The 24951-nt window shown below is 36.6% G+C and overlaps 1 long non-coding RNA gene across 3 annotated transcripts in view; it reads left to right on the top strand.

The window, feature by feature from the left end:
* LOC125753708 (uncharacterized) overlaps nucleotides 1-24951 on the top strand; it is a 61070-nt gene that overhangs the window by 16640 nt on the left and 19479 nt on the right. For all 3 annotated transcript variants that reach the window (XR_007406122.1, XR_007406123.1, XR_007406121.1), the window contains exons 2-3: nucleotides 11375-11523; nucleotides 15144-15279. This is a non-coding gene — a long non-coding RNA (uncharacterized LOC125753708). The remainder of the gene's footprint in view (nucleotides 1-11374; nucleotides 11524-15143; nucleotides 15280-24951) is intronic.

The raw sequence follows: 24951 nt of genomic DNA, 5'->3' as shown, positions 1-24951 counted from the left end.
ATATATATCTGCTCTTTTTCCACTACCACACTGTCCTAATTACTGTAGCCTTGTGATAAGTTTTGAAATCAGGGAAGAGTGAGTCTTCCAACTTCATTCTTTTTCAAGATTGTTTTGACTATTCTGGGTTCCTTGCATTGATTTTAGGATCAATTGTCAATTCCTGCACAAAAGATAACTGGGATTTTGATAGGGATTGCATTGAATCTGTTGATTGAGGAATATTGACATTTTAATCCATGAACAAGGATATCTTTCCACTTATTTAGATCTTCAGTTTCTTTCAATGATGTTAGTAGTTTTTGATGCACAGGTCTTGAACTTCTTTGGTTAAATTTATTCCTTGGTTTTTTATTCTTTTTGATGCTTCTATTCACCTGCTTGGGCTGCCATAACAGAAGAACCACAGACTGGGTGGTTTAAATAACAGAAATGTATTTTTTCGCAATTCTGAAGACCAGAAGACCAAGGTCAAGGTGCCATCAGGGCCACCTTCTCTCTATTTCTTCATGTGGCCTTTCCTCTTTGCCTGTGTAGAGAGAGGTCAATCTCTAGTGTCTCTTTTTTTCTTTTAAGTACACTAGTCCTATTATATTAGAGCCTAACCCTTGACCTCATTTAACCTTAATTATTTCCTTAAAGTTCTCATCTCCAAATAGATTGGAGGTTAGGACTTTAATATATGATTTGGGGGAAACACAATTCAGTTTATAACAATGTTAATATAAGTGGAATTGTTTTCTGAGTTTTATTTGCCTATTTTTTACTACTAGTGTATAGAGATATAATTAGCTTTTATGTATTCATCTTGTGTCCTGGAACCATGCTGAACTGGCTTATTAATTCTCAGATTTTTTTGTGGCTTTTCTACATAAAGACTATATAATCTGCAAATAGAGATAATTTTGCTTATTCTTAATCTGGGTGCCTTTTATTTTGTTTGCTTGCGTAATGCCTGGATGTAGCCTCCAGTACTGATTTTTATTGTTAGTTGGTAGGTTTTTAAAAGATTTTATTTATTTACTTGATAGATATTGAGCATGGCAGGGGGAGGTGCAAAGGGAGAGGGAGAAGCAGACTCTCTGCTGAGTGGGGAACCCCACACGGAGCTGAATCCCAGATCCCTGAGATCATGACCTGAGCTGAAGACAGACACTTAATTTAACCAACTAAGCCACCCAGGTACCCCACCTCTGGTACTAAATAGAATGGTCAAGGGTAGACATCTTTGTGTTGCCTTGATCTTAGAGGAACACATCCAGTCTTTCACCATCAAGTATAATGCTCACTGGGGTTTACCATAGATGCCCTTTATCAGGTTAATGAAATTTCCTTTTATTCTATTTGAATGTTTTCATCATGAGAGATTGTTGAGTTTTGTCAGATGCTTTTTATATGTATCTTGAGATGATCATGTAGTTTTTGTTTTTTAGGTTTTTAATATGATGTATATTAAAGTGATTGATTTTCATATATTGAAACAACTTTGCAGTCCTGGGGTAAATTCCATTTGGCCATGATGTATAATCCTTATATGTTGTTGGTTTCAGGTTGTCAGTACATTTTAAGGACTTTTTCATCTTCATAAGGAATATCAATCTGTAATGTTCTTTTTTTAATTTTTTTTAAATTTTTATTTTATTTTATTTATTCATGATAGGCACACAGTGAGAGAGAGAGAGAGAGGCAGAGACACAGGCAGAGGGAGAAGCAGGCTCCATGCACCGGGAGCCCGATGTGGGACTTGATCCCGGGTCTCCAGGATCGTGCCCTGGGCCAAAGGCAGGCGCTAAACCGCTGCGCCACCCAGGGATCCCTTTTTTTTTTTTTTAATTTTAAAAAATACTAGGAAATGTTCTCTCCTCTTTTATATTTTTGTAAGAGTTTGTGAACTCCTCTTTGTGTGTTCAGTACACTTCACCAGTGAAGCCACCTGGTTCTGAGCTTTTCTTTTGGGAAGTTTTCTGAATTTTTTGCTTGTTATAGGCCTATTCAGATTTCTTTTTTCTTCTTGGGTCAGTTTTAGTAGTTTGGGTCTTAATAGATTTTTTTTTTTCATTTAGGTTATCTGATTTACTGGCATACATTTGTTTATAAAATTATCTTATAATTCTTTTTTTAAATTTTTTTTCTTATAATTCTTTCTGTAAGATTGCTAATAATATCCCTCTTTCATTTCAATTTTAGTAATTTGGTCTTACCTCTTTTTTTTCCTTGGTCTTCCTAATTGATTTGTCAATTTTGTAGATCTCTTCAAAGAACCAACTTTTTTTTTTTTTTTTTTAGATTTTAATTTATTGTAGATTACTTAAAAATAAAATCTTTGGGGGCGCCTGGCTGGCTCAGTCAGATTTTAATTTATTCATAAAGAGAGAGGCAGAGACATAGGCAGAATGAGAAGCAAGCTCCTCACAGGGAGCCTGATGCAGGACTCAATCCCCAGACCTCAGGATCATGAACTAAGCTAAAGGCAGAGGCTCAACTGCTGAGTCACCCAGGCATCCCAAAGAACCAACTTTTTATTTCATTGATTTTTTTTCTATTGTTTTCTGCTATTTCATTTATTTCTGCTCTAATATGTATTTTCTTCCTTTTGCTTGCTTTAGGTTTGGTTTGCACTTTTTCTATTTTCTTAAGGTATAAGGTTAAGTCACTGATTTGAGGTCTTTTTAATATAGCACAGTTGTAAATTTTCCTCTGTGCTTTTAGTTGCATCCCATAAATTTTGGTACATTGTGTTTTTATTTTCATTAACCTCAAAATATTTCCTAATTTACCTAGTGATTTCTTCTTTGACCTATTGGTTATTCTGGAGTGTGTGTGATTGCCACATATTTGTGAATTTCTCATATTTCCTTTTGGTTATTTATTTCTTATTCTGTTATAGTCAGAGGACATACTTCCTGTAATTTCAATCCTTTTAAGTTTACTGACAGTTGTGTTATGACCTAACATACTGTCTATTCTGGAGAATGTTCCATGTGCCCTTGGGAAGAATGTGTGTTGTGTTGTTTTGAGCAGAGTGTTCTTTAGATATCTCTTAAATCTAGTTAGTTTCTAGCGTTGTTTGGGTCTTCTTTTTCCTTGTTGATCTTCTGTCTAGTTCTGTTTATTATTGAAAGTGAGGTGGGATGCCTGGGTGGCTCAGCGGTTAGGCACTTGCCTTCAGCTCAGGACGTGATCCCGGGATCCAGGATTGAGTCCTGCATTGGGCTACCTGTGGGAAATCTGCTTTTCCCTCTGTCTGTGCCTCTCTCTCTCAGTCTGTCTCTCATGAACAAATAAATACATCTTTTTTTAAAAAAGATTCTCTCTTTGTCTCTGTCTACCAGTAGTTTGATTTTGAGGTGTCTAAGTATAGATCTCTTTGAAACTAGCCTTTTTGGAATTTGTTGAGCTTCTGGGATGTGTAGATGTCATGTTTGTCATTAAATTTGAGACTTTTTCAGCCATTATTTCTTTGAATACTTTTTTCTCTTTTTCTTCCCCTTCTGGGACTCCCATTATGCATATATTAGTATACTTTAAGTGTGCCACAGTACTCTTAGGTTCTGTTTATTGATTTATTTTTTTGGTGGTCAGACCAGATAACCTCAAGTGATATGTTTTTATGTTCATTGATTCTTCTCTCAGCTCAAATGCTGTTGAGCCCTCTAGTAAACTTTTCATGTCAGCTATTTACTTTTTAACTTCAGAATTCTATTTGGGGTGTGAGAGAGAGAGAGAGAGAGAGAGAGACTATGTGTGTGTATATAAAATTTCTATCCCTTCATTGATATTCTCCATATGGTAAGAAAATATTCTCATACTTCCCTTTAGTTCTTTAGTTTATAGTTTTCTTTAGTTCTTTGAACCATTTTATGAGCTGATTTAAAGTCTGTCTAGTACAATGCCTGGGCTTCCTCAGGAACAGTTTTTGTTGACTGCTTTGTGTGTATATAAGGGTTATAATTCTTTTTTCTTTTCATGTCTTGCAATTTTGAGTGAAAAGTAGACATTTTAAGTGTGGCAACCAGCTCCCCTCCCATTAGAGTTTGTTGTTACTACTTGTTTATTTAGTGACTTTCCTAAACTAATTCTATAAAATCTATATTCTTTGGTATGTGTGACTATAGAAATCTCTGCTCTAAAACTATTTTATTTTATTCTTCTGTCCCTCTGTCCCACATTCAGTCATGTGCCAAAGTCTGTCCATTTTAATTGCATTTTTAAATTATTATTATTCCCTCCTTTCAGTCTTACGGCACCTCTGTAGCTCAGGTCCCAGTTATTTCTTACCTTGATTACTGTAAAAAACATCTAAACTGAACAATTCATTTATAGTTCACCATCTTTCTGATTTAAACTACCCCACTACTGGTTTTCTTTCTAAATATGGTTTAATCATTGTCTTTTCCCTAACCAAGTAAAATTTTTCCAAAAAACATTCAAGGATGATTAGGTTGGATAAGACATATTTGTTAATGGGAAGAATCTTGTGGCAAAAGTGACTGCCAATAGGATGGTTTGGGGAGTGACTTGTGGCATAAAGTCCTAGAGGAAGAGGGAGAGAATTAGTTCAGGAATATCTGACATAGGAATGGGGTGGGGGGCTTTATCCTTTGAGACATTATGGAAGGTCCTAGGGATGTATAGATAGAGTTCAAATGATAGAAGACAGGTAAGAGAGAACATAAAAATTTTCTTTCTTTTTCAAAGTTCATCTCTTAAAAAAAAAAAACAAAAACAAAAAACAAAGTTCATCTCTTCAGAGTGAGAGGGTTAAGTGTAATCTAGGAGTCTGAGAGTATTAAAGTTTTAGAATGGTAATGGGTAAGAAATATAAAAGATTTCTCAGTTAAGAAATGTAAAATTAGGGGCACCTGAGTAGTAGAGTTGGTTGGGCATCCAATTCTTGGTTTTGTTTCAGATCCTGATCTCAGGATTTTGAGATCTGGCCCCACGTTAGGCTCTGTGCTCAGTGTGGAGTCCGCTTAAGATTCTGTTTCCATTTCAATACCCCCTCACTTGTGCTCTTTGTCTCTCAAATAATTTTATTTTTTTAAGATTTATTTATCATAAGAAACTAGTCTTATGAAACATTCTCAGTAATGCTGTCACTGTGTCTTTGAACTTCTTAGTGACACTGGTCTTTACTGAAGAAACCAACTTATATTCTCTTTGAAGATGTCTATTTAAAGTTAATCCTTGTTAGTGGGTGAAGGGGGGTGGCACATCTGGGTGACACAGTTGGTTAAGAATCTGACTCTTGATTTCAGCTCAGGTCATGATCTCAGGGTTGTGATATCAATCCCTGCATTGAGCTCCATCCTGGGCATGAAGCCTGCTTGGGATTCTGTCTCTCCTTCTACTCCACTTCTCTTGTCTCTTAAAAAAAAAAAAAAAAAAAAAAAAAAAAAAAGTTAATCCTTGTGCACTAGGTGTATTTCTGATATATTTTTTACAAAATTTTCTATCATTTTTAGGGTTTTTAAAAAATTATTTTATTAAAAAATTTTAAAAGATTTTATTTATTCGAGACAGAGGGAGAAAACATGAGGGAGGAGGGAGGAGTAGAGGGAGAGGGACAAGCAGACTTCATGCTGAGATCTGATCCTGATGTGGGGCTCAGTCTCACAACCCTGAGGTCATGACCTGAACCAAAGCCAAGAGTTGGACCTTCAACTGAATAAGCCACCCAGTCACCCCAATTATAATCATGTTTTAAGCATGCTTTCCCATAAATGTTCTCAGACAGCACAACCACCTGCAGAGATAGGCAAGGCACAGATTGATTCTACCATTTCACTAATGAGGAGAGGCCTAACTAAAAGTTTATAGACCTGACCAGACTACATAGTAATGCAAAACCAGGAATTAATCACATATTATAATCTAGGCTTAATGCTCTATGTCCTCCTTTTTGTATTATAAACTTTAACAACCATATTAAAACAGGCCTTGTGGGTCAGAAGTGATGTTTTAAAGCTGAAACATATGACCTGGAGCACCTGAGTAGTGCAATAACTAGGGTAACAGTGAGTGCCAATGTAGGCAACAGAGGGCAAAGAATAGTGTTATATCCAGCTTTCCACATTATAAGGTCCTACTTAATATTTTATTTGATCCTAAAACAGCTTTATGAATTATGATTATCCCATTTTATTTTTTTTTCAAAGATTTTAAGTAATCTCTACACCCAATATGGGGCTCCAACTCCAAGACCAAAAGTCACACACTCCACCAACTAAGCCAGCCAGGTGCCCATGATTATCCCATTTTAAATGGTTTAGGAAATGGAATTGCTGAGAGCTTAAAATGTTTAAGGCCACAGGGCTGGTAAGGGGTAAAGTTGGAGATTCAAACCTAGATCAATATATTATAAATCTTATATTCTTTCTTTTGAATTTGACCATTCTTGTAATCATTTAATCATTTATCAATTTTTTTACCTTTTTTGCTTTCATTTGTTTCAGGATATTTTCTGATTTCCCTTGTGATTTTTCTTTGACCCATTGGTTGTTCAAATGTTTTTGTTTAATTTCCACATATTTGTGAATTTTCCAGTTTTCCTTTTGCTGTTGATTTCTTTCTTTTTTTTTAAAAGACTTTATTTATTCATGATAGACACACACAGAGAGAGGCAGAGGGAGAAGCAGGCTCCATGCAGGGAGCCTGATGTGGAACTCGATCCCGGGACTCCAGGATCATGCCTGGACCGAAGGCAGGTGCCAAACCACTGAGCCACCTAGGGATCCCCTTGCTGTTGATTTCTAGTTCATTCCATTGTGGTCAGATATGATACTTGGTATAATTTCAGTCTTCTTAAATTTTTTAAAACTTGTTTTGTGGCCTTGTTTTGTGATTTATCATGAAATATGTTCCATATGGTCTTGAAAAGAAAGTGTAACTGCTGTTTTTTGATAAAGTTTTCTGTATGTCTGTTAGGTCCAATTAGTCCATTGTGTCATTCAAGGCCATCTGTCTCTTTGTTGATCTCCTATCTGGTCACTCCATCCAATATTGAAAGTGGGATGTTGAGGTCCCCTACTTTTATGTTATTGTCTGGTTTTCTCATCAGTTTCATCAATTTTCCTTCATATGTTTGAGTGCTTTGGTGTTAAGTGTATATATATTTGTAACTGTCATATCTTCCTGATGAATTGCTCCAATATCACTATATAATGTCTTTCTTTGTCTCTTATGACAGTTTTTTATTTAAAATCTATTTTGTCTAATATAAGTGTAGCCAGACCTGCTCTCTTTTGGTTACCATTTTCATGAAATATATTTTTCCATCCTTTCACTTTTGGTCTGTCTGTGTCCTTATATCTCAAGTGAATCTCTTGTTGGATCTTATTTTTTGTTTTATTTTGTCTTTAATTTATCCATTCAATTATGCTATATCTTTTGATTGGGGAATTTGATCCATTTATATTTAAATAATTACTGATGGGGAAGGATTTATGGTCATTTATTTAATTGTCTTCTTTAAGATTTCATTTATTTATTGAGAGAGACCACATGTGCATGCATGCTGAGCCAGGGGAGGGGCAGAGGCAAAGGGAGAGGGAGAGAATCTAAAGAAGACTCCACAATGAGCCCAGAGCCCAACCACAGGGCTTGATCTCATGATGTGAGGCAAAATCAAGAGTCCAGTGCTTAACCAACTGAGCCACTCATGCGTCCCTACTTAATTGTCTTCTACATACCTTGTAATTATTTGTCTCTCTTTTCTTCTTTTGCTGCCTTCTATTGTATTTCATTAATTTTTTTGTAGTGATATTCTTTGACTCCTGTCTCATTTTCTTTTGTGTATCTTCTGTAGGTGTTTTCTTTATCGTAACCTTGGGGATTGTATAGGTCATCTTATAGTTATAACAATCTATTTTAAACTAATTACTACAATCATGTACAAGAGCTCTCTTCCTTTACCTCCTTCCCTGTTCTGTTTTTTATATCATCAATTATGTCTTTTTCTGTTTTATGCCCATTAACAGTTTTGTAGTTACAGTGATATTTTATACTTTTACCTTTTAAATTATGTACCAGAATTAAAAGTGAGTACACATCCCCATTACAGTATTACAGGATTTTGTATTTGTCTATATATCTACCTTTACCAGAGAATTTTATATTTTTGTGTTTTTATTTTGCTGTCTCACATCATTTTGTTTCAACTGGAAGAACTAACTCCCTTTAGTATTTCCTTTTTTAAAAAGATTTATTTATTTAAGAGAGAGAGAGAGCACAAGTTTGGTAAGGGGCTGAAGGAGATGGAGAAAATCCTAAGCCAACTCCATGCTAAGCACCCCAATATGGTGCTTGATCTCACGATTGTAAGAGCCAAAACTAAGAGTTGAATATTTAACTAACTGAGCCACCCAGGTGCCCCTCCCTTTAGAATTTCTTATAAGGCAGGTCTAGTGGTGATGAATTTTCTTAGTTTTTATTTATCTGGGAATTTTTTCTTATTCCTACACTTTTGAAGGAGAGTTTTCAGATATAATATTCTTATTTGACAGTTGTTTTCTTCCAGTACTTTTTTTTTTAATTGGAGTTCGATTTGCCAACATATAGTATAACACCCAGTACTCATCCCGTCAAGTGCCCCTCTCAGTGTCCGTCTCTTTCAGTACTTTGAATATATCTTTCCACACCCTTCTGGCCTGCAGGTCTTCTGTTGAGAAATCTGCTGATACTCTTATGTGAACTTCCTTGTTCATGATTTTTCTCTTGCTGCATTCAAGATTTTCTCCTAGTCTTTGACTTTGGACAGTTTGGTTACGTTTCTATGTGTGGACCTCTTTGAGTTCATCTTTGTTGGAGTCCTTTGAGCTTCATAAATTTGCATGTACAGTTCCTTCTTCAGATTTGGGAAGTTTCTGTCATTATTTCTTAGAATAAACTCTGTTCTTCCCTCAACTTTTCCCTTTTAGGACTACCATAATGCATATATTACCCTGTTTAGTGGTATTCCATAAGTCCCTTAGGTTCTTTTTACTTTCTTTTCCCCCTTCAATTAGAAAGAAAGAAAGTAAGTAAGTAAGTTAGTTCCTGACTCAATTTCAAGTGATCTATCTCCAAATTCACTGATTCTTTCTTCTATTTGATCATGTTTAATGTTAAACTCCTTTAATGAATTTTTTATTTGTTATTCTTTTGCTCCAGAATTTGTTTGGTTCTTTTTTGTACTTTGCATTTCTTTGTTGATATTCTCACTTTGTTTATTACTTTTCTGACTTCATTTAGTTATCTGTGTTCTCTTGTAACTCATTGAGTTCCTTAAGACTTTTGTTTTGAATTCTTTGTCAGGTAATTAATAGATCTCCATTGTTTTAGGTTGGCTTCAGGAGACTTATTTTGTTCCACTGATTAGGCCACACTTCCTGTTTCTTTATATGTCTTGTAAATTTTTTGCTAAGATTTGAGCATTTGAAAAACAACAGCCACCTCTTCTAGTCTTTTGGATTTGTTTTATACAGGGAAGAACATCACCAATCAGCTCAGGTAGAGACTCCAGGGGCTTTACAAGCCTTTTCTGGGGATGCATATTCTTTGAGTTTACACATGCAATTTCCCAATTAGAGAGATTTGTTGTTTTCTTTTTCAGCCATTTAAGTTCTCTCTTATGTCTTTCTGTGGTACTGCAGGTACTTTTTTGCTGCAACAAGTCACTGAGTTCTCCTTTGTCCTCAGTGGCTTCAGGCATCCAGAATATGCCAGATCCCTATCAGCATTCTAAGTCAGGCAAAACAGAAACCAATCCCACAGGCAAACCCTCAAAAGCCAGAATATTGAACACATATTCTACTCATCCCTTTACCTCCCAAAGAAGAAGCTGTAAGTTGGGTGTTTTCTCTTGATCACACCATGCTATACTGGCTTGGAGTAAGGGCTATTGTCAGTGAAATGTAATGGCTTTTTCTTATCCACTTCAGTGCAACTGTTCTTGGCTTTGTGCTTGCCTGGGGTACTGTCACTTTTTAACTAGTTTCTGTAGTTCTCGGAAAGGCTTTCTGGACCATAAATTATTGTTAAGTCAGTGTCTCTGTGGGGGAACAAGATCTGGGGCTTCCTATTCCACCATCTTGCTGACATCACTCCAGATTCTGGAGTGATGTCAGCACTTTTTTGAGTTGTGGGATCTTTGGTGATCTGATAAAAACTGAAACTTCCCTCTAGGAAAAGAATACATATACATAAAATACAAAATACAAATTTTGGGAGAGTTGTATGTATATTCATCAGTCCTATTCATGAACTCTGATTTTAAAATCTTGATATAGTCCATCCCCTGAGTATTAACACAGCAGGTATGCATTATTCCAGTCCTACACATTCTAAAGAAAGGACTGGCCTTTCACCAGCTCTTGGAATATAATCTCTGAGCTTTTGGAATATCCTGCCTAGTAAGAGTGCTTTTGTATGCCTAAAGCCTTGGGTCACATTGTATCAGTTTGACCAGATAGATCATGTTAACAATGTGACTTATGATGAACACTTGTTTCTGTGTACCTGAAACCCTGGGTCACACTGTATCAGTTTGACCTATGTGGGGCTGGATACTGTTAGTTAAGGTTAAGTGAGGCATGCCTATGTGACTAACTCCCAGTAAAAATTCTAGACACCAAGGCTTAGGTGAGCTACCATGATTGGCAACACTTTGCATGTGTTGTCACACACCATTGTTGGGAGAATTAAATGCTGTCTGTGAAACTGGCAGAGTACAGCTAGAAGCTTGCCCCTGGTTTCTCCTAAACTTGGCCTTATGTGTCTTTCTTTTGTTGATTCTAATCTGTGTCTTTTCACTGTAATAAACCATAACCATGAGTGTAACAGTTTTTTCTGAGTTCAGTGCATCCTTCTTGTGCATTTTTTTTTTTTTTCTTGTGCATTTTTGAAACTGAGAAGGTCCTGGGGAAAATTCCTGTTGAGCTAGCCAATCTGTCATACCCACTGCTGCAATAAGGCCACATGTCTCTCAGCACCAAGCAAGTTCATTTCAACAAATGTTTAATGGATGCCTATCATTTGCTAAGGGCAAGGAAGTACAAAAACTCATAGATAAGTAAGATCATGCCTTGGGCTTAAACCTTAGCATGGCCCTCTCCAGCCTTCTAAATCTAAGTGGTAGAAATCATGCATATAGGAGATATTCTTTTCCTTCTTATTGCTTCCAGTTTACCTCACCCAACATATTCTGTATCTTATTCTTTGCATTCTGTATCAGATTATACTTAAAGGGAATACTTTTTTGTGTTTTGTTTTAATTGTTGAAATTAAATTATTTTTAAAAGTTAGATTTGTTGAAGTATAATCCATATACAATAAAATTCACTATAACTATATGGTTTGATAAGGTTTTTTGTTTTGTTTTGTTTATTCATGTGAGACACACACAGAGAGGCAGAGACACAGACAGAGGGAGAAGCAGGCTCCATGCAGGGAGCCTGATGTGGGACTTGATCCCAGGACTGCGGGATCATGCCCTCAGTTGAAGGCAGACACTCAACCGCTGAGCCACCCAGGCATCCTGGTTCGGTGAGTTTTGACACATGTTTACCACATCAAGATACAAAACATTTCCTTCACCCTGAAGCTTTTCCTCATGCTACTTTTCAGGAAAGTCTCTTCACCCTCCCCATCCCCTGCCCCTGGCAATCACTGATTTATTTTCTATCCCTATAATTATTCCTTTTCCAAAATGTCATATAAATGAAATTATATGATATGTATTCTTTTGTGTTTGCCTTTTATTTTCTTTCTTTTTCTTTTTTACCTATCACAGTGCTTTTGTGATCCATATTGTTGCATGTATCAGTAGTTTGTTCCTTTTTATTACCTAGTAATATTCCATTGTATGGATATACCACAATTTGTTTTTCTTTTCACCAATTGTTGGACATTTGGATTGTTTCCAGTTGGGGGCTATTATGTGAATTAAGCTGCTGTTAACATTTGTGTTCAGGTGATTGTGTAGACATATGTTTTTGTTTCTCTTGAGTAAATACCTAAAAGCAGGATTGCTGTGTTACATGGTATGAGTATATTTATATGAAATTGCCTAGTGGTTTTCCAAATGGCTTTGCCATTTTGCATTTCTACTAAAGTATGAGATTTTCAGTTGTTATTTATCCTCACCACCACTTAATATTTCAATCTTTTAAAATTTTAGCCATTTATTAGGTATACAATGGTAACTCGTTGTGCTTTTAGTTCCTATTTCCCTAATGACTGGTAATGCTGAGCATCTTATGCTTACTTGCCATTTTTATATCTACTTTGGTGTAGCTCAAATATATTATACATTTTTTAATTGGGCAGTTTGTCTTCTTTTTATGGAATTATGAGTATTCTTTACAATGTTCTAGATACAAGTCCTTTATCCTAAATGTGTTAGGATATTATTATTTCCCAGTCTGTATTTTGCTATTATTATTATTATTTATTTGCTATTATTATTTCCCAGTCTGTATTTTGTCTATTATTATTATTGCTATTATTTGCTATTATTATTTCCCAGTCTGTATTTTGTCTTTTCATTTTCCTGAAAGTATTTTTGATGAATACTCTCTCTTTTAGAGACAATTTATCAATGTTTTTAATGGTTTCTGTTTTTATCCCCTAAGAAGACTTTGCCTAACACAGAGTCAGATCTTTTCCTTTTTGTCTTTTAATGTTTTATAGTTTTGAGCCCATCTTTAATAGCTGTCAAACTTTTTGGCTAGGACCCCTTTATTCTGAAAAAATGATTGAGCTAAATGTATCTGGACACACCAGGACCTAGAATACTCAAGAAATCTTGGTAAAGAAAAAAATTTTTAAAGTAAAAAGTTACTGGTTTTCAAACAAACTTGGAGGACGTAACTAGCGTATTTCAAAATTTACTATAAAGCTGTAGATTTGGAAGAGGGAGAGTTGAATACACTACTGGAACAGAATAGTATATAAATAGATCCATAGATGTGTACTCTCTTGATTTTTATGAGAGGTGCCAGTGTAATTACATAGGTGAATGATGTTGTAACAGCTGGATGTATATGGAGAAAAATGAAGCTTGACTCTCAAACTATACACAAAATTTCTTATTCAAGTATATCATAGATTAAATTAAAAAACTAAAACAATTCAACTTCCAAATAAAAACATAGAAGAATATTTTCCTGATCTTGGGATAGGTAAAGATTTCTTAATCTAGTCACAAAATGAAACTAAACTAAAAAAGGAAAATTGATACATTGGACTTAATTAAAATTAAGAACATCTGATCATCAAAAGATATCATTAAGAAAGTAAATAGACTGAAGAACTCAGATACAGAATATATGAAGAACTACAAATCAATAAATAAGACATTTGTTTTTAAAATTAGCAAAAGATTTGAACAAGCAGTTCATGAAAGGATATTCAAGTGGCCTATTAACATATTTAAAGGTATTCAGAATAATATCAAAGAAATGCAAATTAAAACCACAGTAACACATTCAGCAGAATGGGTAAAAACAAGTTAAACAGTCATTATCAAATGTTGCTGAGGATATGGAATAGCTGGAACTCTCATACGTTATTATTTGGCAATTTTTTTATAATTCCAAACATAAACGTACTGTAGGATCCAACAATTCCACATGCAGGCATATGGTCAAGAAAAGTAGTTCATATGTGCCCTGGAATACTGCTGGAATATTGCTGGACTACTACCATCAATAATAAAAATGAACAGACTGTTAATACACAGAATGATATGTATGAATCTCAAAAACACTATGCTGAAAGGAAAAAGCAAGTCACAAAAGATACATACTATATGATTCCATTCATATGATGATAGAAATCAGAATAATGGTTACCTCTGGTGAATTAGGTATTGATTAAATGAGGAACAAGGAGTCCTTCCAATGTGATGGAAATGGCCTATATCCTGAACTAGGTGGAAGTTACATGATATATATGTATGTAAAAATTAAGCTGCATGTCTAATATTTGTGTGTTTTGTGTATATAAATTATACCTTAGAAAAAAAATATTTTTAATTTTTTTAAGATCTTATTTATTTATTGGAGAAAGCACATGCACATTACTAGCGGGGGAGGAGCAGGGGAAGAGGGACAAGCAGACCCTCTGCTAAGTGTGGCGCTCCACCCAGGCTCAATTCCAGGACCCTGAGATCATGACCTGAGTTGAAGTCAGACACTTAACTGACTGAGCCAATCAGGAGCCCCTCTTTTTTTTTTTTTTTTTAGATTTTAATTTTAATTAATCTCTACACCCCACCCAACATGGGGCTTTGAACTCACAACCCTGAGATCAAGAGTTGCACTCTACCAACTGAGCCAGCCAAGTGCCCCAAAAATAATTTTAAATTAAAAAAAAAATTTACTGAGGACACCCAAGAGCCTTGGTTTATGTGAATTATATCTATAATATCTTACCATATTAGAAATTGAAATGGAGCAATTTTAGATATTAACTCATTTAAAAATAATAACTCATTACATATTAAAAGTATCTTTATAAAAATGACTATTTTCTAAAACAAAAAAATTATAGGGGCGACATTGTTTTACATCTTTGCAACTTTCTTTAATGTCTGGCTTTTTTTTTTAATTTTTTATTTATTTATGATAGTCACAGAGAGAGAGAGGCATAGACATAGGCAGAGGGAGAAGCAGGCTCCATGCACCGGGAGCCCGACGTGGGATTCGATCCTGGGTCTCCAGGATCGCTCCCTGGGCCAAAGGCAGGCGCTAAACCGCTGCGCCACCCAGGGATCCCTAATGTCTGGCTTAAAGAAGATAGCTGGATGGATTCTCAAACCTGCTTCTGCAACTAATTTGTTAAAATATCATGTATGCAGCCTTTTAGAAACTGCTGTACACATATAGGAGAAAATGAGTAGAAAGACAAATCACAGCTTATAATAATAGTTTTGACCTCATGATCCTCTGAGTCTCAGAGCCCTTGGAGTGCCCCATTCACTATACATTAGGAGCCGCTGCTCTGACCTGGCCACCTATGCTGCCTCTTTAGCATGTTGCTAGACAAGAAGTGAAATATCCAAGTTTAGAATGGGGTTCATTTTAGCTACTACTTATTATACAGCTTCATTAGTATCTTTCTCATTTCACAGTTCTGTCCCCTGCCTCCCCTACATTTTCTAGGTTCAATAGCTATGGAGATGAGATCATTTTTTTTCCTCTCTGCCCCGCCCCTCTGTGTGGAGGCCATATTCCAACAGCCAGGTAGATGAAAACACTGGAACACATGAGCATGGCAGGAGCTGAGCTCCATTTCAAGGTAACCTTAATTACTCCACCCTCAGCATAGTTATCATCATAATTTGCTTCTAGAATGAGACTTTGTTTCATCTTTCAACTAACAGGTCCCCCTGGGACTGTATGGGAAGCACCTTGGGGCAGTGACTGAATAACCATAGCTGTCTCATACCAGTTCACATCACTGTCCTTTCCAGAGTAAGTGCTTCATTAAGGACCTTAACTTGGCACTCCCTTGCTTTCTTATGTGTTTTTAGTTACAGTTTAGAGCTGCTGGATACAGCCAGATGACTGTTAGCAAGATACTGCTGACTTTCTGAAATGCATCTAATGTGAGGGAGTGAGACATTATACTTCAGAATTTTTTCTAAATTTTATTATGAAAAATTTCAAACATATTAGAAAGTTGAAAGAATTTTATAACAAATACCCATAAACTTACACCTAGATTTTATAATTAATGTTACTATAGTTGCATTATTACATATATATCTACTTATCAATCTCTCTATCCATTTCATAAATCATCTTATTTTTTGATGCATTTCAAAGTAATTTGCAGACATAATAAATACACCTCACCCCTTAACATTTCATGCATATATTTAACTAGAGCGTAATATTTGCTTATAAGGCTTTTTTTAAAAGATTTTATTTATTTATTCATGAATGACACAGAGAGAGACAGACAGACAGAGGGAGAAGCAGGCTCCATGCAGGAAGCCTGATGTGGGACTCGATCCCTGGTCTCCACGACCACACCCTGGGCTGCAGGCGGCGCTAAACCGCTGCGCCACCGAGACTGCCCTTATAGGGTTTTTTTAAAGGTAAAATTCATATACAATGTACCAAAAAAAACTTATATCCACATGAAAACCTGCACACAGATGTTTACGGCAGCTTTATTCATAATTGCCAAAACTTGGAAGCAACCAAGATGCCCTTTAGTAGGTGAATGGTTAAATGAATTGTAGTATATCCAAACAATGGAATATTATTCAGCACTAAAAGGAAATGAGCTATCAAGCCATGAAAAGACATGGGGAAACTTAAATGCATACTATTAAGTGAAAGAAGCCAAACGAAAAAAAGCTTCATATTGTATGATTTCAACTATATGGCAAAACTATGAGGACAGTGAAACATTTGCCAAAGGGGTGCGTGGGGGGATGGGGTGGGAGCGGCATGGTGAATAATAGGTAGAGCACAGAGGATTTTTAGAGTAGTGAAAACATTCTATATGATACTATTATGGTAAATACACATCATTATACATTTATCCAAGCCCATAGAATTTACAAAACCAAGAGTGAACCCTAATGTAAACCATAGACTTTCAGTGTTTATCATGTATCAATATTAGGTTCATCAGTTATTACAAATGTACCACTCAGGTGAGTGATATTGATAATAGGGAAGGCTGTGCATGTGCAAGGGCAAATGATGTTTGGGAAATCTCTGTGCCTTCCTCTCAGTTTTGCTGTGAACCTAAAACCACTCTAAATTAAAAAAAATTTTTTTTAATTAAGTCTTTAAAAAAATTAGGTCAGGAGAATGAGAATTGTCTGTAGAAGACAAGGACTTCTGTTAATTAAAAAAAAAAATCATGTCCAGTGAAGTGGACAAATTGTGATTTCACTCTCTGGTGAATTTTGACAAACATATTCACATAGGTATCCTACGTTGAATTATAAAATGCTACTATCACCCCAGAGAGTTATTTCAAGGCCCTCCTCAGTCCGTCTGATTACCACACTCAGAGAGACTGCTCACCACACTCACCATGCTCCCAGAGGCAGTAGCTTGTTTTCAGAATAATCTTTTATTATTTATTTATTAAAATTTTTAAAACTCTATTTATTCACGATAGACACACAGAGAGAGAAGCAGAGACATAGGCAGAGGGAGAAGCAGCTCCATGCAGGGAGCCCAGTGTGGGACTCAATCCCAGATCCCAGGATCACGCCCTGAGCCAAAGGCAAATGCTCAACCACTGAGCCACCCAGGCGTCCCAAGATTTTATTTATTTATTTGAGAGAGTGAGAGAGACCATAAGCACTGTGTGTGTTGGGACGGGGGTGGGGGGGGTGGGGGGGGTGGGAGGGTGCACTGGGAGAGAGTAGCAGCCTCTCTACTGAGCAGGGAGTTAGACCTGGGCTTGATCCCAAGATCCTGGGATCATGACCTAAGCAGAAGGCAGATGTTTAATCAACAGAGCCATGCTGGCACCCCTGAGAATAATTTTTTAAATACCTAGCAAAATCTTTTTCTTAAATTATTTGCGGGCAGCCCCGGTGACTCAGTGGTTTAACGCCGCCTTCAGCCCAGGGCGGGATCCTGGAGACCTGGGATCAAGTCCTGCATCGGGCTCCCTGCATGGAGCCTGCTTCTCCCTCTGCCTGTGTCTCTGCCTCTCTCTCTGTCTCAAATAAATAAATAAATAACTTTAAAATAAATAAAAAATAAAATTATTTAGGAAATCTCTGGATTACTTAGGCCCGTTGTTCGTTACAGACTATAGAAGTCATAGAAAATTTATAGTCTTTTCTTAGATAATAATGGATATTTTGTATATATGACTTTTTTCCTAGAAGTCATTTTAAATTATGAAACAGGAGAACTGATCTTCAGGCAGCAAAGTGTGTTCAGTACAATCATTTTATTTCCTTAATGCTGAATTACATAGATCTTGGAAAAATAAATTTAATGGGTAAAACTTCCAGAAGGAAAGAGAAGAACAGGTCATTGTCACTTATTCCCATCTATCAATAGTCCATTGAAGGCAAAGCTCTCAGTGTATTGTGCAAGGTGAAAAGGAAGCTCTCAGGCTTCAGACTTGCAGGTTATTATTAAAGCCTGTGACAATAAACCAGACTGGCCTCAGGACCTGTTTCCCAGATGATCACTTCAACATCAGCACTCCAGGCAGGTTGGAACCTTTCAGAGCTAGGGGAAAACACTCCTGCAGTGCTTAATCTTGAAGCTTGAGGATAAACTCCGTATCAAAAGAAGGCTTGAATCCCAAACAAGTATTGAGTGGCTCACTTATTCCTTCTTTGTCCTACTAAAATGGTTTTGTAGTACATGGATAATCGCACATTTATTTATTAAGTCCTCCTATAGACCTATCCCTGTGGAGCATGTGAGGATGAAAACCTGATTCCAAATTTCAAGGGGTTTGCATTTGTCCGAGAGAAAGAATTTCCTCTACCCTTCATTGTCCTAGCTGGACTAAAAATCAAATTGATATGAGATAGGTTACAGGAGAAAATCAAATTTAATTTCATATATACCAGGAATTTACTCAAATATAAAACAGCCAGACAATCAGGCAGAATGAAGTATATATGTCGTTCTGAACTAAGGAAAAAGGGACAGGGGTCTGGGACTTCAAAGGGAAGGAATGTAATTTGCAGGAAGATGAAAAAGAGTAAATGTTTGGTAAACAAATGGTTGCTGGGCCACTGGGAAACAATGGGATGTAGAGGACTTTGATCAAATAGGCCTTACTGGGTTCCTCTCTGTCTGCCAGACCTAGTTCATTTAATAATGTAGTTACCTATGATAATAGCCTATCTCTCTTCCTGGAGCAGCAGGTCCTTGATCTAAATTCTTTTTACACAGTTTGAGGGGGGAGGTAAAGAGCTTTTCCTGAACCTGCTGGGTTTTGATCACTTTTTAACTCAAAGTAACTCATGCCAAAGTGGCCCATTTGGTGTGGCCTCCCTTTTGACACTTGCACTAAGTAGCTCTGGGTTTTATGGGGAGAAATAGGAGAATTCTGACTAAGAAGTTGGGTATGATAGAGAGGAGACTCATGGAAGAAGGAAAATTTGAACTGGCCTTTTAAAAGATTGGTAAAATTCTTGACAAATATGGATAAGAAGAAAGAGCCAACCATTTTTCATACTGCAGCCTGAATGATTTTTCTGAAGCACAGATCTAATCATTGCATTCCTCTATGTAAAGCACTTCAGTGATAACAAATATTAACACTTACTTTGTTTTGTGAGATAATGGTGCCCAGCACATAGTGGATAAAGAAACTGAGGTCCAGTAGGGACCATGTCATCCTCAAAGCCAGTGATTAATGGTGTAACCAGATTAGAACTAGGTACCCTTAGGGAATAGAAAGAAACTTCATTAAGTTGATAAAGAAATTTTTTTTCAAAAATCATTGACAAACTTACAAAAAACAACAGAGGGACTTCTTTTAAGATATATTTATTTATTTTAGAGACAGCCAAGTGAGCAGGGAGTGGGGCAGAAGGAGAAAGAGAATCCTGAAGCAGACTCCCTGTTAAGGATGGAACCCAGCTCAGGGCTCAATCCCAAAACCTGGAGACCATGATGTAAGCCGAAATCAAGAATGGGCCCCCGGGGCACCTAGGTGGTACAGTCGGTTAAGCATCTTACTTTTGGTTTCAGCTCAGGTCATTATCTCAGGGTCATGAGTTCAAGCCCTAGTCCAGTTCTGTGCTCAGTACAGAGTCTGCTTGGGCTTCTCTCCCTCTCCCTCTGCCCATCCCCCAACCCACTCTCTGTCTCTTAAATAAATAAATAAATAAATAAATAAATAAATAAATAAAAAATCTTAAAAAAAAAAGTTAGGGGTGCCTGGGTGGTTCAACTGTTTAAGCGTCTGCCTTTGGCTCAGGTCATGATCCCATCATCCTGGGATCAAGCCCCACACCCGGCCCTTGCTCAAAGGGGAGTATAAAATATAGAGCTATACCTATATATATAATTGGAAAAAATGAAATTAAAAAAATCTTGGAATAGAAAAATTCTTAGGTAAATCACAAAACCTGGAAGGCATAAAGGAGGAAAATTCTAAGAGATGTGATTATAATAAAAGTAGCAAAGCTTTGTAGTAGATACTGGATCAGTCAGAAAAACAGCAACCATACTAATTATTTTAACAGGAAGAACTCATTCCAGGTGGTTCATTAAAAAAGTATGAAAGTCTCAAAAGGCAGAGGGGAAACCCTGAAGTGTTATGGAAATAGTGCCCACAGGAAACAGCTACCACTCATAGAGCTGGGAAAACAAGGAAAGAGTTTGGAGTTACGGGTACCTAGAAGCTTAGAAGAGGTCCCAACAAGAGCTGGAACCTAGACCTCTGATGTTAGAGTATGTATTAGTTTTCTATTGCTATTGTAACAAATCACCAGAAATTGCCACACATTTCATGGCTTAAAACAGATTTATTCTCTTACTGTTGTATAGGTTAGAAGTTTAACACAGATTGACATTGATCTCACTAAGCAAAAAAATCAAGATGTCAGCAGGGCCATATGCTTTCTGGAGGCTCATTGGAAGAATCCATTTCCTTGTTTTTTCCAGCTTCTAAAGGATGCCCACATTGGTTTATGACTCCTTCCTTCATTTTCAAAGCCAGCAATGGCCATTTGTATTCTTCATACATAACACCACTGTGACACCGACCTTTCTGCTTCCTCCTTCCCTTTTTTATTTTTATTTTTTTTATTTATGATAGTCACAGAGAGAGAGAGGCAGAGACATAGGCAGAGGGAGAAGCAGGCTCCATGCACCGGGAGCCCAATGTGAGATTCGATCCCGGGTCTCCGGGATCGCGCCCTGGGCCAAAGGCAGGCGCCAAACCACGGCACCACCCAGGGATCCCCCTCCTTCCCTTTTTAAGGACCCTTGTGATTACATTGGGCCCACCTACCCAGGTTATTCAGAATAATCTCCCATCTCAAGGTTTTTAACTTAATCATATCCACAAATTCCCTTTTGCACTATAAGATACCATATTGAACAGCTTCCAGTGATTAGGACATGGAGATCTTTGATATTGTACTATCTATCACAGAGTATTACCTGGCTGGTACCTTTAAGAGATGTAATAAGTCTCATTCTGAGATTGCTACACGAGCTTGGAAACGAACTGAGTGCTACCTTCATGGTAAAGAACCAATCCTAGAGCAACACTGACAGAGTAGCAGGCAAATCAGGAAGGAGCAACTCCCTTTTCCCTACTCTTGTATTCTTGTCTCTCTCTAGTGCTATTGGTGGGATTTGTCAGGAAGCCAGCTGGCTAAAAAGAGAGCTGTAGTTTTGCAGAATATCAGTCCCAGCATTGCAGAGCAGAATGTAAAAGGATGGGTTTAAGGCTAGAAACAATACCTTAGTAACTGATGAAGATACCATTAAAAAAATAAAGTTTAAACAAGTGACAGCCTGGGATTACATTATACTTAATAAGGAGTAACTCCAATATATTATTTTTAATAATCCAATAAAACTAAGACAACCCAATAAAAATGGGCAAAGATAAGAATAAAAATGACCAATTCACAATGACCAATAAACATAGGAAAATATCCTTGAGTTCATCGGTGAGCAGGAGAATGCCTTAGGGCCTAGATCCAACAGAAGGAGATAATTCTTTTTGTTTGGAAGATATCTTGATCCTTTAGTTTGACACTGCTAAAACACAAGTAGGCACACCAAGAATCAGTGGATCAGTGAATAATGAGGGCTCTCCAGGTATGAAACAGGAAGATTATATATAACAGTAATAAGTCATTAGTAACAAGGAAGGGCCTTGGCGCACCTGGGTGGCTCAGTCAGTTAAGTGTCCAACTCTTGGTTTCAGCTCGGGTTATGATTTCATGGGCTATGGGATCAAGCCCTGCATCGGGCTCCACACTCAATGGAGAGCCTGCTTGAAGATTCTCTCCTGCCCTTCCTCTAATTCTTACTTGCTCTCTTTCTCTCTGACATGGATAAGTAAATCTTTAAGAGGGGGGGATCTTCAAGAGCTTGTGCAGATATAAGAATTTGTTTTTAATTTTTAATTTTTTAAAGTAATCTCTGCACCCAGCATGGGGCTTGACAACTCTAAGATCGAGACTTGCTTGTTCTACTGACTGAGCCAGCCACGCTCCCCTAAGGAATTTAATCTATAGAATAATGTTACATGTAATATCTGCTTTTGTAGAACTTTTGGTTTAGAAAGAGCAGCCACTTTAGAGAACACAGAGAGGTAGCTTGGCCTATTCCTAAGAACAGATCAATCTGGTATGCCATAAGCCAGATACAAGAAGTTGTAAGAAGGAAATAAGTCTGGGATAAAGGGTAGTGGTATGCCTGAACAGATCTAGGAGGGTGTAAAGCTAAGAGAAACCAATCAGAGAGTCTCTAGGCAATTGTGAGTCACATAGATCATATCATTTATCAGTGTCAAGTGAGGTAAAATATATTATTAAATATATAGGGGAGTGACATTGGCATCATGGTGAAATAAGATGTCCTTCATTTTCGTACATCCTCCCAACACTAATTCAGCATCCATCCATGGAAAAAAATGCCTTTATGGGAGATATGGGATCCAGCACTGTACACCAAAGGACCTGGGAGGAGTCCTGCCCATCTGTACATTAGGTAATACATATATAAACCTCAGTCCTGGCCTTGTACCTTGCAGCAGCCTGTGAACTAGCTCTAGCTACACTTGGCTGCAGTCTGAGAGCCCCTAGAGAATACTCTTAGACAATTGATCATCTCCTTAGATGCAGAAAAAAGCATGTGACAAAATACATTTTTCATCATAAAACCCCTCAACCAACTGGGTAGAGAAGGAACATGCCTTAACATAATAAAGGCCACATATGATAAACCCACAACTAACATCATACTCAGTGGTCAAATGTTGAAAGCTTTTTTTTTCTACAAGAACAATACAGTGGTGCCCGCACTTCCCATTCCTATCTGACATAATACTAGAAGTCCTAGCCAGAGTAATCAGGCAAAGTAAAGAAATAAAAAATAAACACAAATTTGAAAGGAAGAAGTAAAATTGTCTTTGTTTGCAGATGATATAATCTTATATAGAAAATTCCAAAAATTCCACCAAAAATCTGTTAGAAGTAATCAATGAATTCAGTAAAGTTGAAATACACAAAATCAGCATGCAGAAATCAGTTGTGTTTCTATACACTAACACTGAAATGTCTGTAAAAGGAAACAATCCTATTCACAATAGCATCAAAAACAATAAAATACTTAGGAATAGATTAGACCAAGGAGGTGAAAGATCTATACACTGAACACCGTAAGGCTTTGATGAAAGAAATTTAAGTAGGCACAAATAAATGATAAATATAAAAAAATATAAATATTTTTATTAAAAAATTAATATTATTTATTAAAAATATTTATTTATAAATAAATATCCCATGTTCATAGAGTTAATATGGTTAAAATGTTCATATTACACAAAGCCATCTATAGATTCAATGAAATCTCTATCAAAATTCCAATGGTAATTTTCACAGAAATAGAAGCAATCCTAAAAATCACAATTCCTGATTTCAAATTATACTACAAAGCTGTAGTGATCAAAACACCATGGTAGTGGTATAAAAATAGAAACATAGTCCCATGGATCAGAATTGAGAGCCCAGAAATAAACTCTTATATGTAGTCAACTGATATTTGACAAGGGAGCCAAGAATACTTAATGGGGAAAAGATAGTCTCTTTAATAAATGGTACTGAGAAAACGAAAATGAAATTGGACCCCTCTCTTAATCACTCATAAAAATTAAGTCAAAATGGATTAAAGACATAAACATAAGGTCTGAAACCATAAAACTTCCAGAAGAAAATATAGGGGCTAGTCTTGACTAGCTCCATGATAATAGTCTTGGCAACGATTTTTTTTTTTTTTTTTTTTGGATATGACACCAAAAACACAACAAGGGTAAAAATAAGTGAGACTATATCAAACTAAAAACTTTCTGTATAGCAAAAGAAACAATCAACAAAATGAAAAGGCAACCTATAAAATGGGAAAAAATATTTGCAAATGTGTCTGATAAAAGTTAGTATCCAAAACGTATAAACAATTCAATAGCACACACACACACACAAAAACCACTTTGTGTGTTTTTTCCAACTTTAAAAATGATCAGGGATTTGAATAAATATTTTTGTAAAGAAGACATTCAAATGGCCAACATGAACATGAAAAGATGCTCAACAACCCTAATCATCAGATAAATGCAAATCTAAACTAAACTATCACTGCACACTTGTTAGAATGGCTGTCATCAAAAAAATGAAATATCAAGTGTTGGCAAGTATGTGGAGAAAAGGGAACCCTTGTGCACTGTTGGTGGGAATGTAAATTGATTCAACCACTGTGGAAAACAGTATGGAGTTTCCTAAGAAAAATTAGAAGTATGATATGATTCAGCAATCCCACTTTGAGGTATGTATCAAAAGGAAGGAAATAAGGATCTTGAAGAGATATCTGCACTTCCATGTTCACTGCAGCATGACTCACAATAGCAAGATAATGGAAAAACCCAAGTGTCTATTGATGGATAAACAGATAACATGTGGTGTGTGTGTGTGTGTGTGTGTGTGTGTATATACACACACGTATAGAATATTGTTCAACCATGAGAAAGAAGAAAATTCTGTCATTTATGACAACATGGATGGACTTTTTTTTAAAGATTTAATTTACTTATTTGAGACAGAGAGAAAGAGAGAGAGGGGAGGAGTAGAGGGAGAGAATCTCCAAGCAGACTCCATTCTGAGCACAGAGCTCCCAGCATAGGGCTCAATCCCAGGACCCATGAGATGATGACCTGAGCGAAAACCAAGAGTTGGATTCTTAGCCAACTGAGCCACCCAGAAGCCCCAACATGGGTGGG

This window comes from Canis lupus, chromosome 26, assembly GCF_003254725.2.
Source record: "Canis lupus dingo isolate Sandy chromosome 26, ASM325472v2, whole genome shotgun sequence".
Classification (NCBI taxonomy): Eukaryota; Metazoa; Chordata; class Mammalia; order Carnivora; family Canidae; genus Canis; species Canis lupus.
The sequence above is the reverse complement of the archived record's forward strand: the minus strand, read 5'-3'. Positions and strand labels throughout refer to the sequence as shown.